The 14,409-nt window shown below is 35.2% G+C and overlaps 1 pseudogene; it reads left to right on the forward strand.

Moving 5' to 3' along the window:
• Positions 1-6,292: 6,292 nt before the first annotated feature.
• LOC149811938 (putative pentatricopeptide repeat-containing protein At1g74400 pseudogene) lies at positions 6,293-6,850 on the forward strand (annotated as a pseudogene).
• The last annotated feature ends 7,559 nt before the right edge of the window (positions 6,851-14,409 follow it).

Genomic DNA, 14,409 nt, shown 5'->3' on the forward strand with positions numbered 1-14,409 from the left:
ATTTGGATGTCATGCATGTGGAGAAAAATGTGTTTGATAATGTGTTCAATATGGTAATGAATGTGAAAGGAAAAACAAAGGATAATCTGAAGGCCCGTATGGATTTAAAAGTAATATATAAAAGATCAGAATTGGAACTGAAAGAGTACAATGGCAAAGTACTGAAACCAAAGGCAAGGTACGTGCTTGGGCCAGATCAAGTAAAGCAGGTATGTCAATGGTTGAGACAGTTGAGATTTCCAGATGAATACGTCTCTAACATTGCTCGGGTTGTGAAGATAGACGAGGGACAATTATATGGGTTGAAGAGCCATGATTGTTATGTCATTATGCATGATTGAATTACTATAAATTTTTTCTTAGAACACATTTATCCATGATTGAATCAATATGCAAGTTTTTTGACTGATTTAGAACACATATGAGTATGATTGAATCACTATGAACATTTTTTTACAGCAATAGAACACAAATAAGCATGATTTCATCACTATGGAAGTTTTTTTACTGTCTTGTAACACATATATGCATGATTGTGATACATAATACATTTATTTGACAACATTATAAACCATATATGCATGCATGAATCACTGTGACATTCTTTGACAACCTTAGAACACATATTTGCATAATTGAATCACTATAATTTATTTTTCCAGTCTTAGAACACATATTTGAATTCTGTTAATGTCCTTCAGTTTATTGCTAGTCTATGTGTCATTCAGCCATTTACTTTGTTGCATTAGATTAAGTGCATTGCATATAATTTATTTTATTATATTTTATTTATAAATACTAACATTTTGGTTCTCTTTTGTAGGATGTTGGAGATGATCAGCGTAGAGGAGATGATGGAGGCATGGATGGAGGGGCAAATTGAGAAAATGAAGAGGATGATGCCCAAAATCTTGGCGAGGATTAGATTTGTTTGACAAACTTGTAACTAATTATAACTTGGCAAAGACTGTATTTGGTTGTTAAAGTTTACTTGTGTTAAATTTGTTTCACCTGTATATGTATTTTTTATGTGTAGGATTTTTTATAAGCAGGTTATATGAATTGTATAACGAGAATTTTTTCTCAAAATTCAAAATATTTCAAAAAAAAATTAAATTTTTTATTAAACATTAGCGACAGATAATATTCGTCGCTATTTGAAAGTTGTCATCGGTTTGCAATGGAATTCAAACAATCGCGAATGGTCGTCGCCAAATTGGCGACGAACATTAGCGATAGTCACGTGTCCCTCGGTAAATGGTAGCGATAGATTAAATTCCATCGCATAACCAAATCAGTCTCTAATTAGTGACTAATTAGCGACAGACGTGATCCATTGCTAATTAGCGACAAATAAATTCTATCATAGTTTAGCAACTAGGGTTATGCGACAGACGCTATCTGTTGCTAATCCATCACAAAATCCATCGCTAACTTATTTAGCGACAAATTAGCGACGACTTAGTGACGACTTAGCGACAGATAACATCCGTCGCCAATACAGATTTTTCTTGTAGTGAACATATGAACCATTTATATTAGCCTCGCAAGCTTAACAAATTTACTATACTTCATATCCGAATATAAGGAAGTTAGATAGAAATAAATGGTGGGCGGTTTGCAAGGTGAAGTCTAAACTATACCTCGAGTATGATCAGTTATAAAAAGACAAAATTGCTGAAGAAGGTGATTACTATCAATTAGACAATATATATAAATTCTCTTATGGTCACGATGTCACACATGGTTTACATGTCACATCTCCATTGTCCGATGGCACACGTATGGAAGAATGTGATCCAAATGATATACCAAGTGGATGGGCGCCCAATGAAGAAGAAGACGAAGATGACAAAAAGGAGGAGGAAGAAGAAAAGGAATATGAAAGTCAAACAAGTGATGATGAAACATACTCGAGCTAGTGAAATATATCTTGTAATACATACCAAGTGATGAGGATTCATGTAGGACCTTTAAATCTTTACATTTCATGCATATGTCATGTCTATGCTAAGATCAAGAGTTATGTAATTGATCCAAATAACATTTTTATTTGTTAGAATATGATTCGTGGAGGGCACAGTGGTCGAACAGTCAGTGGTCGAGGACCAAGTGGAGGTCGTGGGACATCATTAGGTAGATGTCTTTATGCTATATTTAAATATAGAAATTTATTATAATTTTGCTTATATGTTGATATAAAAATTGTTACTTGTTAATCGTCTTTATAGGATCCCAACTCAGTGATAGCCAGTCTCAGCCTTCGTCTTCACGTAATGCTTCAATAGGTATATCATTTAAATAAATGAACATCTGATTAGTTTATATGTGCATTGTGTAAATTTTCAACTCATTGTTTTGTAGAGGATGTTTTGCCTGCACATGACCCACTTACACCAGCTACTCATACACATCATGCGATAACGCCGGATTCAGAGTCTTCTCAGTTTCATACACGATGACTCATTTACATAATATATATTGATAGTCGACCGTAAGTATTGCATTGTCACTTATCCAATACTTATCTTATAAATAGTGTGTATCGATAGTTGATTGTTAATGTGTACCAATTCATGTGCAGTGTGAGGTTCGAGCCACAAGAAGTAATACAAGAAATTAGGAAGTCACTATTTCAGCATCTACCAGAACTGGTCGCTCAATGGAAAGAGTACTCGAAGGAGGTGTTGGAAAGATTATGGTCCTCATTCATGGTATACAATCATTTATCATAGCTAATGTGTTTCATATTTAATCTTTTGTTATTGTCATGTGCACTAACTTTCTGAAATTATTTGTAGGCTTTGAATCACTTCGCAACTACAAAGGAGGAGCAAAACACGAGGATAGTGTGGCAAAAGGTAACTGCCAATCGATTTACTGACATGCTGCACAATATGAAAACTGCAGCAATAAAAGCAGCTGATGGGATAGATGATCCACTGCAGTGGAAGGGCCATGATCCTTCTACTATCAGGATAGATTATTGGGATGCAATGTGCGACAAGTGGACGAGTCATGAATTTCAAAACCGCTCAGCAAAGGCTGCACAGAACCGAGCAAAGATGCTCGATGCCCATCTACACACAAATGGTTCCAGTACTTTTGAGAGCCACTAGAAGAAAATGGTAACTCATTAACATATATATATATATATATATATATATATATATATATATATATATATATATATATATTGTTAAATTTATAAGTATTTGAGCGTACTTTCTAATTGATTTTTTTATCATTTAACCTTGCAGGAAGCCAAAAAAAGAGGCATTGTGCCTTACAAGGATGTGTTTGTTGAAACACATAAACGTAAGAGCACGAGAGAATTGTATCAGAGAAGGTGAGAGCGACAACAATATATATTTATTGTATTAATAAACATTATAATATACAAGTTACCATGAATTACATTATCATAAATATTGTAATTCTTAATTATTAATTCATACTGTAATCATTACTTTGTAGGAGTCATACGAGCAACAAATGGTAGAGCGATACGGTGATGACTCCACTTAGCATCCGCCTTTTGATCCTACAGTATGGGTGACTGCAACCGGTGAACCCAAAAAGGGTCATATGTTCGAGTTTGGGAGTAATATGAACATCACACCAGTCGTTGTCTCCTCCAACCAGGGCTCTCAGAGTTCTCTCGCCAGCATCAACTCCCAGCATCTTATTGACCCTGCTAATTCTTGGAATGGTGTCCGCCAACTTGTTAATGACACAGTGCATGACTTTTTACGTGAAGTCATTTCCGACGTTGTCCGTAATGAGTTGTGCAACTTTTTTTGGGATAGGAGAACTTCATCTGCATTCAACATGAGCTTTGGTGCTCGTCAGGTATGAATGATTGAAACACTATAAATTTTTATTGCTAGCATTAGAACACAAGTATGCATGATTGAATCACTATAAAAAAATTTAACTGTCTTAAAACACATATATGCATAATTGAATCACTATGAATTTTTATTGCTAGCATTAGAACACATGTATGCATGATTTCATCACTATGGAAGTTTTTTGACTGCCTTATAATACATATATGCATGATTGAATCACTATGAAAGTTTTTTTGACAACCTTAAAGCACATATATGCATGCTTGAATCACTATGCTATTCTTTTGACAACCTTAGAACATATAACTGCATGATTGAATCACTATGAATTTTTATTGCTAGCATTAGATCACATGTACGCATGATTTCATCACTATAAAAGTTTTTTGACTGCCTTATAACACATATATGCATGATTGAATCACTATAACATTCTTTTGACAATCTTAGAACACATAATTGCATGATTGAATCACTATGATTATTTTGGTCAGCCTTCATTAGAACAAATATATAAATGATTGAATCAATATGAAATTTTTTGACTGCCTTATAACACACATATGCATGATTGAATCACTATGGAAGTTTTTTGACAACCTTAGAACACATATAAGCACGATTTCATTATTATGATTTTTTTTTACAACCTCTAAATTCTGTTAATGTCCTTCACTTTATTGTTAGTCTATGTATCATTCAACCATGTTACTTTGATTGTCTTAGATTAAGTGTATTACATATAATTTATTTCATTATATTTTGTTTATCAATACTAACATTTCAGTTCTCTTGTAGGATGCTAGAGATGATCAGCGTAGAGGAGTTGATGGAGGCATGAATGGAGGGGCAGATCGAGACAATGAAGAGGACGATGATCCGAATCTTGGCAAGGATTAGCTTCATCTGTTGAATTTGTTTCAAACGAAACTCTTTGTATATGTTCACTTGTAACAAATTAGAACTTGGCGAGGATTATAATGGGTTGTTAATTTTGTTTCACTTATAACTTGTGTTAAATTTGCTTCACCTATACAAAAATTTATTTTATTGAAAGTGTAAAAAGAATCGAAAACATGCATACGAAAGGGAAACCATGGACCCTTATCCATGTATTCTAGAGTGAACACATGGATTCACTATTTAATCATAGATTTACACCAAATATTGCATGAAAAATCGAATTGACATTCGATTTCTCACTTGATCCAAAGGAGAGAACTCGTACCTTTGCAAAAATTGAAAAACAATGAGGAACAATGGTGGAAAAGACTGGGTTGGCTGGAGAAGAATGTCCTTCTTCCTCTCTTTCCTCCCCTTCTCTTTCTTTCCCTCTCTCTCTCTCTTTTCCTCTTTCTTTCATTTTCTTTTCTTTCTCTTTTTTTTTTCTTAAATAGAGAGAGAATGAGGTGACGCCCCTTCCTTCTCCAGCCCTCTCTAAATGGGATGGAGAAAGAGAGTTTCCAAATATTGGGACTCTCTTCTCAAGTTTCTATTTTTTTTTAAATTCCTCTTTGTTGACTTTTTTTCAAAGTTTCCAAATTTCTAAAAATCATTTCTTAATCCTTCTTAAGTCTTCTTAGGTAAGTACGAGGACTCTTTTAAGAAGTCCTAATCAGCCCTAAATCAAATTTTCAGAATTAATAAAATTTAATTAAATAATTATTATGAATTAATTAATTAATAATCAATTAATAATTAATTAATTAATTTTGAATTTCCAAAGTTGGTTTAATTACTTTAGGAGTCTTCCTAACTCCAGTTAGCTATAATTTAAAACTTTAAACTGAATTTAAAGCTAATTTTTTATTGGACATGGATTTGGGTTCGAATCCGAATCCAAAATCATACCCAAAACAAAATTGGATCAAGATTTGAATTAAATCCAAATTAAAATGAGTCTTGAATAAGATCCAAATCCATAATAATTTGAATCATATGCATTGGATCCAACCCGATCCAACTTCGGATCTCGTTTGACAAACTGCTCAATTTTTGAAAAATTATAATTTTCGGACCAATCGGAGCTCGAATTCAGAAAAGTAAAATATCATTGCACTCAAAATTTTGAGACGCATCCAACGACATATTACACAAATATCAAATTCTGAATTTCGCCTGAAAATAACTTGAATTTTGCTCGAATTTTGCTTGAATTTAAAGATCGAAAATAAAACTCTTTCTTATGCTTCGATCGGCTCGCCTCGACCTGGGCCCAGTCCAGACTCAAAAATATTGATCTAAAATCGAGGCTCAAACAATTTTTTTGTCAAACTTAGCCAAATTTTCAAAAATCTCATAAAATTAAGTACGAAAACACGCGTTATTCAGACTAAAAAATATTGATCTAAAATCGAGGCTCAAACAATTTTTTTGTCAAACTTAGCCAAATTTTCAAAAATCTCATAAAATTAAGTACGAAAACACACGGTATTACAATGATACAAGGGCTTGCCATTCATGGCCATGCAAGGGAATCCTTAAAAGTCTTCTCACGTATGGAGAGTGCTGGGACAAGTGCACCAAACGACGTCACGTTTCTTGGTGTACGCTGTGCTTATAGCCGTGCGGGTTTTGTGTACGAAGGGAAGAATCATTTTGATGGCATGACAATGAGCTATAGAATAAGACCGAGTGTCAAGCACTACGGATGCATGGTTAATCTGCTGGGAAGGGCAGGGTTTGTGGAGGAATTCTATGAGCTTATAGAGAGAATGCCAGGAGAATATAGAAATGCAATCATATGGAGGACTCTGTTGGGTGCATGCCGGGTGCACGGGGAGCTCGAACTCGCAGAATGTGTGCGGAGGCAGCTTCTTGATTTGGAGCCAGATCATAGTGGGGATTATGTGCTTCTTTCTAATATGTATGCAACGGAGGGTAGGTGGAAAGATGTTGTCAATGTGAGGCAGGATATGAAGGACAGAGAAGTGCAAAAGCCAGAGCCTGGAAATAGCTCTATAGATTTGGCTCCTAATCCTGAATGCTGCATGTAACCCATTCTCAATAAGATTCACATATTCATTTCAACTTGATTCTAATTGGGAGCAGATATACGCGATTCACATCATTAATTTGTTTATTGCATCTAATGGGGGCATAAGAACAAGAGAAAAATGAGACATCTTATTGCGTCTGTTGATATAGGTATGACGTGTGGGAGGTCATCTCCGGATCTCTAATTACTAAGTTGCCTCTATGGCCTTTATTTTAAAAGTAAGTTTTAGAAAGTGTACATAACATATATCTGATCACTCTTCAAAATTATCCTCCTTCATATCTTAAACAGAATTCCTAGAGAATAACTGGCTTAGTTCGCTTGTCTTTCACTTCTTTTAACAGTGATTCAATCTGTCTAACCGCAGCTTGATTGTGAAAAGGGAAAGACGAGTGTGATATTGTAGCCTTCCTTCTCAACCCTGTAATAAGTGCCCCACCGTTACTAATATAATGTACATATCACAGTAGATTCGGTTGACAATGCACTCGAAACAAACTTGATTCTCAGTTTTTCTTCAAAGAAATGGGAAATATGGGAAAGATAAAATCAAGATATTGATTTTTATCAGTGGTAACATATATATTAGTGTTAGACCCGAGGGGGTAGCGTAGTTGGAACGGGCCTTGACTGTTTGACGGGCAAAGGTTTAACTCCTGCGGGTGTTATTCCCCTTGCGTAAGCCGAAGCCGGTGGCTCCCTGACTCTTTACTAGTCAAACCAAATATTAGAGCCCAAAGAAACCCCACAGAATCAGATGACCAAACGGAATGCAGCACAACGAAATACTGTTACCTCAAACCCCAAATGGCCTATAAACTGACTAACCCAACAGTACGAATGAGCTATCAGTTCAAGGTGAAAGACAAAAAGTTGGAAAGTTGGATCATGAAAAGAGCCGTAACCAGCCAGTAACAGCTCTTAGCGAATCAATGAACAAAGTTTGGTAGACAAAGAAATGAACACAGCTTTCTCTTCTACTTTGCATGCACTGTATATAGTTCCATTAACCATGAGTTGACTGCAAAAGGTTAAATTAAGCGTAGAAAGCTGGGTTGGAAAAGTAACTTGAGACATTCCCCATGCTCTACTCAGCCTAACCTTTAATCTGAAGATATTTCAATACAAGATAAAGATCATTGATTCCAGAATGCACTCTATATTTCACAGATACAAAACATTCACAATCACAAACATATATATCCTACTGCTTGATTTACCTAGCTATCAACCAGATAACAAGTATCTTTAGATCTTTTGCAACTGCTCAAAGAATTTTGAGGGTACATAAAAGTTGGTTGTGTCAGGTGTTTGTGTCAAGTGAAGTCCTTCCCGAGAAGCGTGACTTAAAGTTGAACATGATTGTCTGGGTACTCAAAAATACTGGCTGTACGTGTTCCCAGTAAATGCAATCTTCCAAGACTTTTAGCATGTATCGGGAACACCTGCAAGTGCAGGCTACAACATCCAGGCTAACTACCCCAAGGACATCTTCTCATAGACACAGCCCAATGACCTCTGGTCCATAGATGCAGAGTCGGCCAGTTAAGAAACATGTATGCAAGAAGACTTCTGAAATCGCTTTGAGTAATTCAGACCGACTTCATAATGGTCAACAGCATTAAGTTATTCTCATGATTTCCTAACAAAATTGACTCAAGTACATAGGAGAACAAGGTTGAGAAGAAGTACATCAGTTATGCGAACTTGGAAAAAAATCTTATGCAAGATAAAAACCTCAAGATGCTAATCCTACACGTGCATCAGTTGAGTCACCACATAAGCCCATTTATCTACAACTACTGTTTCCGATGAAAGTAAAACAAAAGAAAATGCATATATAAGACTGCTGGTTGGAGATAATTTTGTGATTTCACAAGTGATCATAGAATATATAAATGAGAGAGAGAGAGAGTCCATATTACTACTTGGATCAAATCCTTAAATCATCTCAATGTTAGAACATATACCTCTATGAATCATGGTTTCGTCAAGGTTAGAGGCCTCACACATACAAAGCATATACTTTACTTTGCCCCATATAATTTTTAGCACATTTGAATTATTTTTCTTTTTCTGCATATGTCCAAATGAATAACTTTTTCAATCAAAGAAAAGTGAAGTATCAAGATGTGATATATCTGTAGATATATATAATGACAGGAAACTTTGTGTTCTAACTATATATGATTTATTTTCAGTAGATATAAAGAGAGCAATGCTAGGGAAATGATGGTGGGGATGTAATTTCGGCAGTAGCGCATGTTCACTTGTCACTTGTATAGTGCTTGTAATCAAGCTTTTTACTAAATATGTTCGGGCACTAACATCTTATTTCATTTTGTTATGTGCTTTAACAAGAGATTGCATTTGGGTAGGTCATGATATAAGTTGATTTGATAGTGTGTCTGGGGTAGCTTAATGATAGCATATTCATGATAAATGTAAACAATACAGGAATTTGAATATTTGGAAGCTTCACTCTGTGGTTAAGGGCTTCTGAATTTGTGTCAAATCAACTTTCGTTTAACAAGTCATTTCAATGGACTTCACAAGTTTGAAACCCATGGGTGGCATCCCTTACCTAAAGGTCGAAGCTGGGTGAACTCCCCACAGGGCAGGGGGACCTCAAGGGTTTTTCCAACTGAAGACCAGCCAATGTGTGGTCCATGATGAAGAGTTTTTCCCTTGGACTATCCAAAAAAAAACTCATTTCAATGGGCTATCAGCTACATTATGTAATCCTACATGCTGATTTTTCAAAAATTCTTCTAATACTAAATGTGCTAGATTTTTGGAACATTCACTTGCTTTTACTCTAACTCAACTTCATCAAGATATTGATATGATATTGGTAGTTAACAATCACTCAAGGGATGTACTGTACCATGTGAATTTTCAATAGTTACTTTCCTATTTAAAGTTTCCTGGTTACATGTTTAGTCTTAAATTAGTTGGTGCTTTTGTCATGCTGCAGTTAATTAGTTGGTGTTTGGTCATTCCTTACAATAATTTGTTGTACAGGAATTTCAACCACTTTTATAGTATCCGAGGTTCTGGGTGGTTCCCTAGATCCTCCGTGAGAAATTGTTGGATCAGGATGTAGGATGTAAATGCTCTCCATTTAGCAACTAAAAGAATTTTATTTTGATAAAACGACATCAGGAGCAGCTGCCAGTATCCCACACTGTTGCACAAGAGGCTGTTTAGATGAAATTCTTATGAAAATGCTGTAGCAGTGATATCTTTGTAACCCATAACTTCATTTGGTTGCTTTACTGCTTTTGTTCCATGTTTGTGAACTAGTGCTAGGCTTTTTCTTCTCGAACAGAATGAAAAATTCATTTCAGATACAATGAATTGGCTACAGCAATCAAGATGCAAGGAAAAGTAAAGAACAACAGCAACAAATAAGTAAAGAAAATAGAGAATGATTCAAACTCTGTTGTACGCAGACAGTTTTGACCGCTGGCAGCTCGAAACAAAAGATCATCTGAATCCAAGTCTGAGAAATGAGGTGCGCCAGAAAAAGCTGAAGGTCTAGTGAAGGCTGTAGCAATTCCCTGATAACCATAGAGAGAAATTGTCAGCTACAGAAAACTGAGAAATAGCTCCAGGAAAAAGGCTTTCTGCAGTTGAACTGAGTCCCAATGAGGTCTACTTCACTGCTGCACTGAGATCCTTCCCAGATGCAGCCAGGTTATAAACTGATGACTGCAAAAACCTTGAAGGCAAAGCCCAGCTGAACAATCCTAGGCAGTTTTTTTAATGTACATGAATTAGACCTACTTCTTGAACACCCATGATTGGAAGATCGCCAGAATATGTTGGAAGGTTTCATTTGGTTTGTGAAGAAGATGAAAGACCAATATTTTGAGAGTTTACAATAATGGGAACCTTCAATTGGACAAGAAAACAAGTTATAATCAGATGAAGGAAGGCTAGTATGGTGTGTCATGGGAATTCTTGTTTTAAATCTTCAGTTGTACATCTCCTTGAGTGAGTTTTTGTCCACGTACAGGTAATTGTAGTAATATCTACAGCTGCAAGCTCTATACTTGTAGGGAAGGCTAAAGATTACATGCTATTTTTGCAGCTCTTACACCTCCACCCTGTTTTTCAGATACTTGCTCTTTTCCTTTTCCTAGTTGTATGTATTGTAATTGTAATGAAGTATGCATAAACACATACTAAATGCACAAGCACAATTACAAGTCCACCAAGGAACAATACAAAGACACTAAGGCATTACACAAGCACAAAGCGCATACAAAAGATTTCAAAGAGTCGAAACATAAACAAAAGAACATAAAAAATATTAACTTATTGAGAGACAATGCTCAAGAAAGGCACACCAGAATGAGGATAAGAAGTCCCTTTAAATAGGCTACACAAGAGAGAAGGGAGCTCCCAAAAGAGTCGTTGTGAGCTCCCAACGACTCTATGGTCCAAATGACCATAGAGCCCCTTCACTATTACAAACAGTGGTAGAGCCACATTGAGGTCAGGGTGGGTACGTAAACTCCCTAATAGGGGGGTGCAGGTCAAGGGTGGGCAGTGCCCACCGTGACCCAATGGAAGAAGATCTTTCATGTGCCCCCTCCCCCACCCAATGACTCGCGCTCTCTCAACCCAACAATCTCCCCAATGGAGGGGTTTACTAGGACTGGTAAACAAGCCAAGCTTGGACTGTTTGAGCTTGGCTCGTTAAGGCTACACCCCTGCTCTTCGTGAGCAAATCACGAGCTGGCTCATCTTCTAAAAACTTTATTTTTTAAAGCTTGATAATATATAAACTACATGTATAATACATATAAAACATATGTTTAATCCATGTACAAAACATATATAATAAGCATTTTATGTATATAATATATGTATAAATGTAAAATATAAAAGTATATATAAATATATAATATGTAAAATGACCTATACAAGTCAAGCCAATTGAGCTTGCAATGTTCATGCTCGGCTTATTTACTTGAATGAGCTAGATGATAGCTTGGTTCGTTGAGCTCAATTTCTGAGTCAAGCCGAGCCAAATGGCAAGTTGTTCATCTTGTTTCCCTGAGCTAGAGTTTGTGTCCACCCTAGTTCAAATTTTTGGCTCCACCCCTGATTACATACAGGGTAGAAAATAAAATAAAGAAAAATGAAATAAAACTGTCCCTAGCGGACAACACCCATTACAATAACATGAAAAAGACAAATTATCCCTGAAGGGTATTGCCTATTATAATACATGACATTATATATAAATATGTTAACACTCCCCATAAACTTATAGTGAAATCAACGACAATTTGTTAAGGAGAAAAATAAACTGAAGTGCAGGAAGAGTTTAATATAGAAATCTGCAAGCAGATACTCTAATGTAACATACAACAACTCAATAATTTCTCTTAGATATTTATCGCATACATAATGACAATCCATCTCAATATGTTTGGTTCACTCGTAGAAGCTGTGATTGTTTGCAATGTAGATCACACTCTTATTATTGCAACACATCTTCGAAGGTTTTAAGATGATTACTCCAATGTCCCTGAGAAGATTTCTTAGCCACACAAGTTTCATTGTTGTCATATTCATCACTCAATATTTATCTTCAGTTAAGTCGATACTTTTTGTTTCATCTTGCATCTCCACAAAATTATAGAATCTCTTAAGAAAACAAAAAAAATATAGTTGAGATTCTATCATTAGGGTTCCTCCCAATCAACATCAGTATATGAAACAAATATAAAGAAGATGATGAAGATAAGAAAATTCCTTTGTTTATTGAGTTCCTAATGTATCTAATAATCCTTAATGTTGTACTTATGTGCATGGTCGTTGTGGCATGTTGGAATTGGTTGACTGCATGAATCACATGGAATATGTTGAGTCTGGTAATGGATAGGTAGGTGAGTGATCCGATCAACTGTCTATAAGGTGTATGATCTTCAAATAGTGCCTCATCTTCAAGTCTTAATTTTGCATAGACAACCTCAAGAGTTTTTACCTTCTTAATGTCAGAAATATCTGTCTCAATACAAATATCAGTTATCAACTTCATATGTGATAGAATATATCCTCTGAGAGAATAAGCTACCTCAATACCTAAACAATATCCTAAGAAACCCAAATCATACATATCAATTTTTTTAAAAAATAATTTTAATTTCACTAACTCTCTTTTTATCACTCCTTATAATTATCATATCATCTACATACAACAACAATATCACAATATCTATACCTGTATTTTAAACAAAGAGACTAGTGTCAACATAGTAATATTGAAAGCTCAAACTTATTATAACAATACTAAATATGTCATACCAAGTCTTAGGAGCTTATTTTAGACCATATAAATTTTTAATTAGTTTTAAAGTTTTTTTTTTCAATATTAAGTCCTGGTAGAGGATCCATGAATACTTCTTTGTTAAAATCACCATTGAGAAAACTATTTTTCATATCTACTTGCTAAATAGGCCATTTTTGAGTGGATAAAATGGCTATTAGGGTTCTAACACTAGTCATCCGAGCTACAGGGGTAAAGGTCGCTTCATAATCGATTTCATACTCTTGGGAGTAACCTTTGATAACTAGCCTAACTTTGTATATCTCTAAGGTTTCATAACTTTTAGTTTTAACCTTAAACATCCATCTGCATCCTATAAATTTCTTTCCTAAAGGTAAATTCACTATCTCTCAAGTATGGGCCTTACAAAGAGCTCTTAGCTCTAACTTTATTGTATCAATTCAATGGAGATAATCTTTGGCTTCATTATAATGACAGAGTTCATGATAGAAGTGAGTAGTTAGAAGATATTGTTACGACAATGAACCCATACATGATACTTCAAGTACAAGGTTTTGATGATGAGCAAGTGGAATCAAGTGTATTTCAGCTAAGGCTATGAAGAAATTAAAGAATTCGATGAAGAATCTTTGAAGACTAGTGTGCAAATGTTTAATTCATTAAAAAGTCTTAGATTCTTGTAAGAGCCTTACTTAGAGTGCATATTTAGGTTGCATTTTACCTAAAAGTCTTTAGAAAAACTTTTCTAAAAGAACCCCTCATGAAAATCTTTTTATAAAACTCTTTTCTTAAATTTTCATGTTTATTAGTCGACCAATAGACTTACCAGTCGACTAATCTTTTTGCGCCATATTTTTTAAAAAGTCATTTTTGTCAAATTAATCGATCGAAGGTTTTATCAGTCGACTGGACAGAATGTCTGTTTTCTGGAAAATTAGCAGCAGTCGACTAACGGTTTTATCAGTCGACTGAACAGAACATGTGTTTTCTGAAAAATTTAGCAGCAGTCGACTAATGATTTTATCAGTCGACCGGACAAAATGTTTGTTTTTCAGAAGATTTTAGCAGCAGTCGACTGAAAGGTTTTTCAGTCTACTGATGATATTATCAGTCGACTAATTTTTCTCTAGTCGACTAAGTTTCAAAAGTTTAGATTTTCAAACGGTTCGATAAACAGATTAGTCGACCGACGATAACTGTCAGTCTACTAATAACTAACTATTAGTCGACTAACTACTGTTCCAGTCGAC

This window comes from Nuphar pumila, chromosome 17 (genome assembly GCF_984573655.1).
Source record: "Nuphar pumila chromosome 17, dmNupPumi1.hap1.1, whole genome shotgun sequence".
In the NCBI taxonomy this organism is placed as follows: domain Eukaryota; kingdom Viridiplantae; phylum Streptophyta; class Magnoliopsida; order Nymphaeales; family Nymphaeaceae; genus Nuphar; species Nuphar pumila.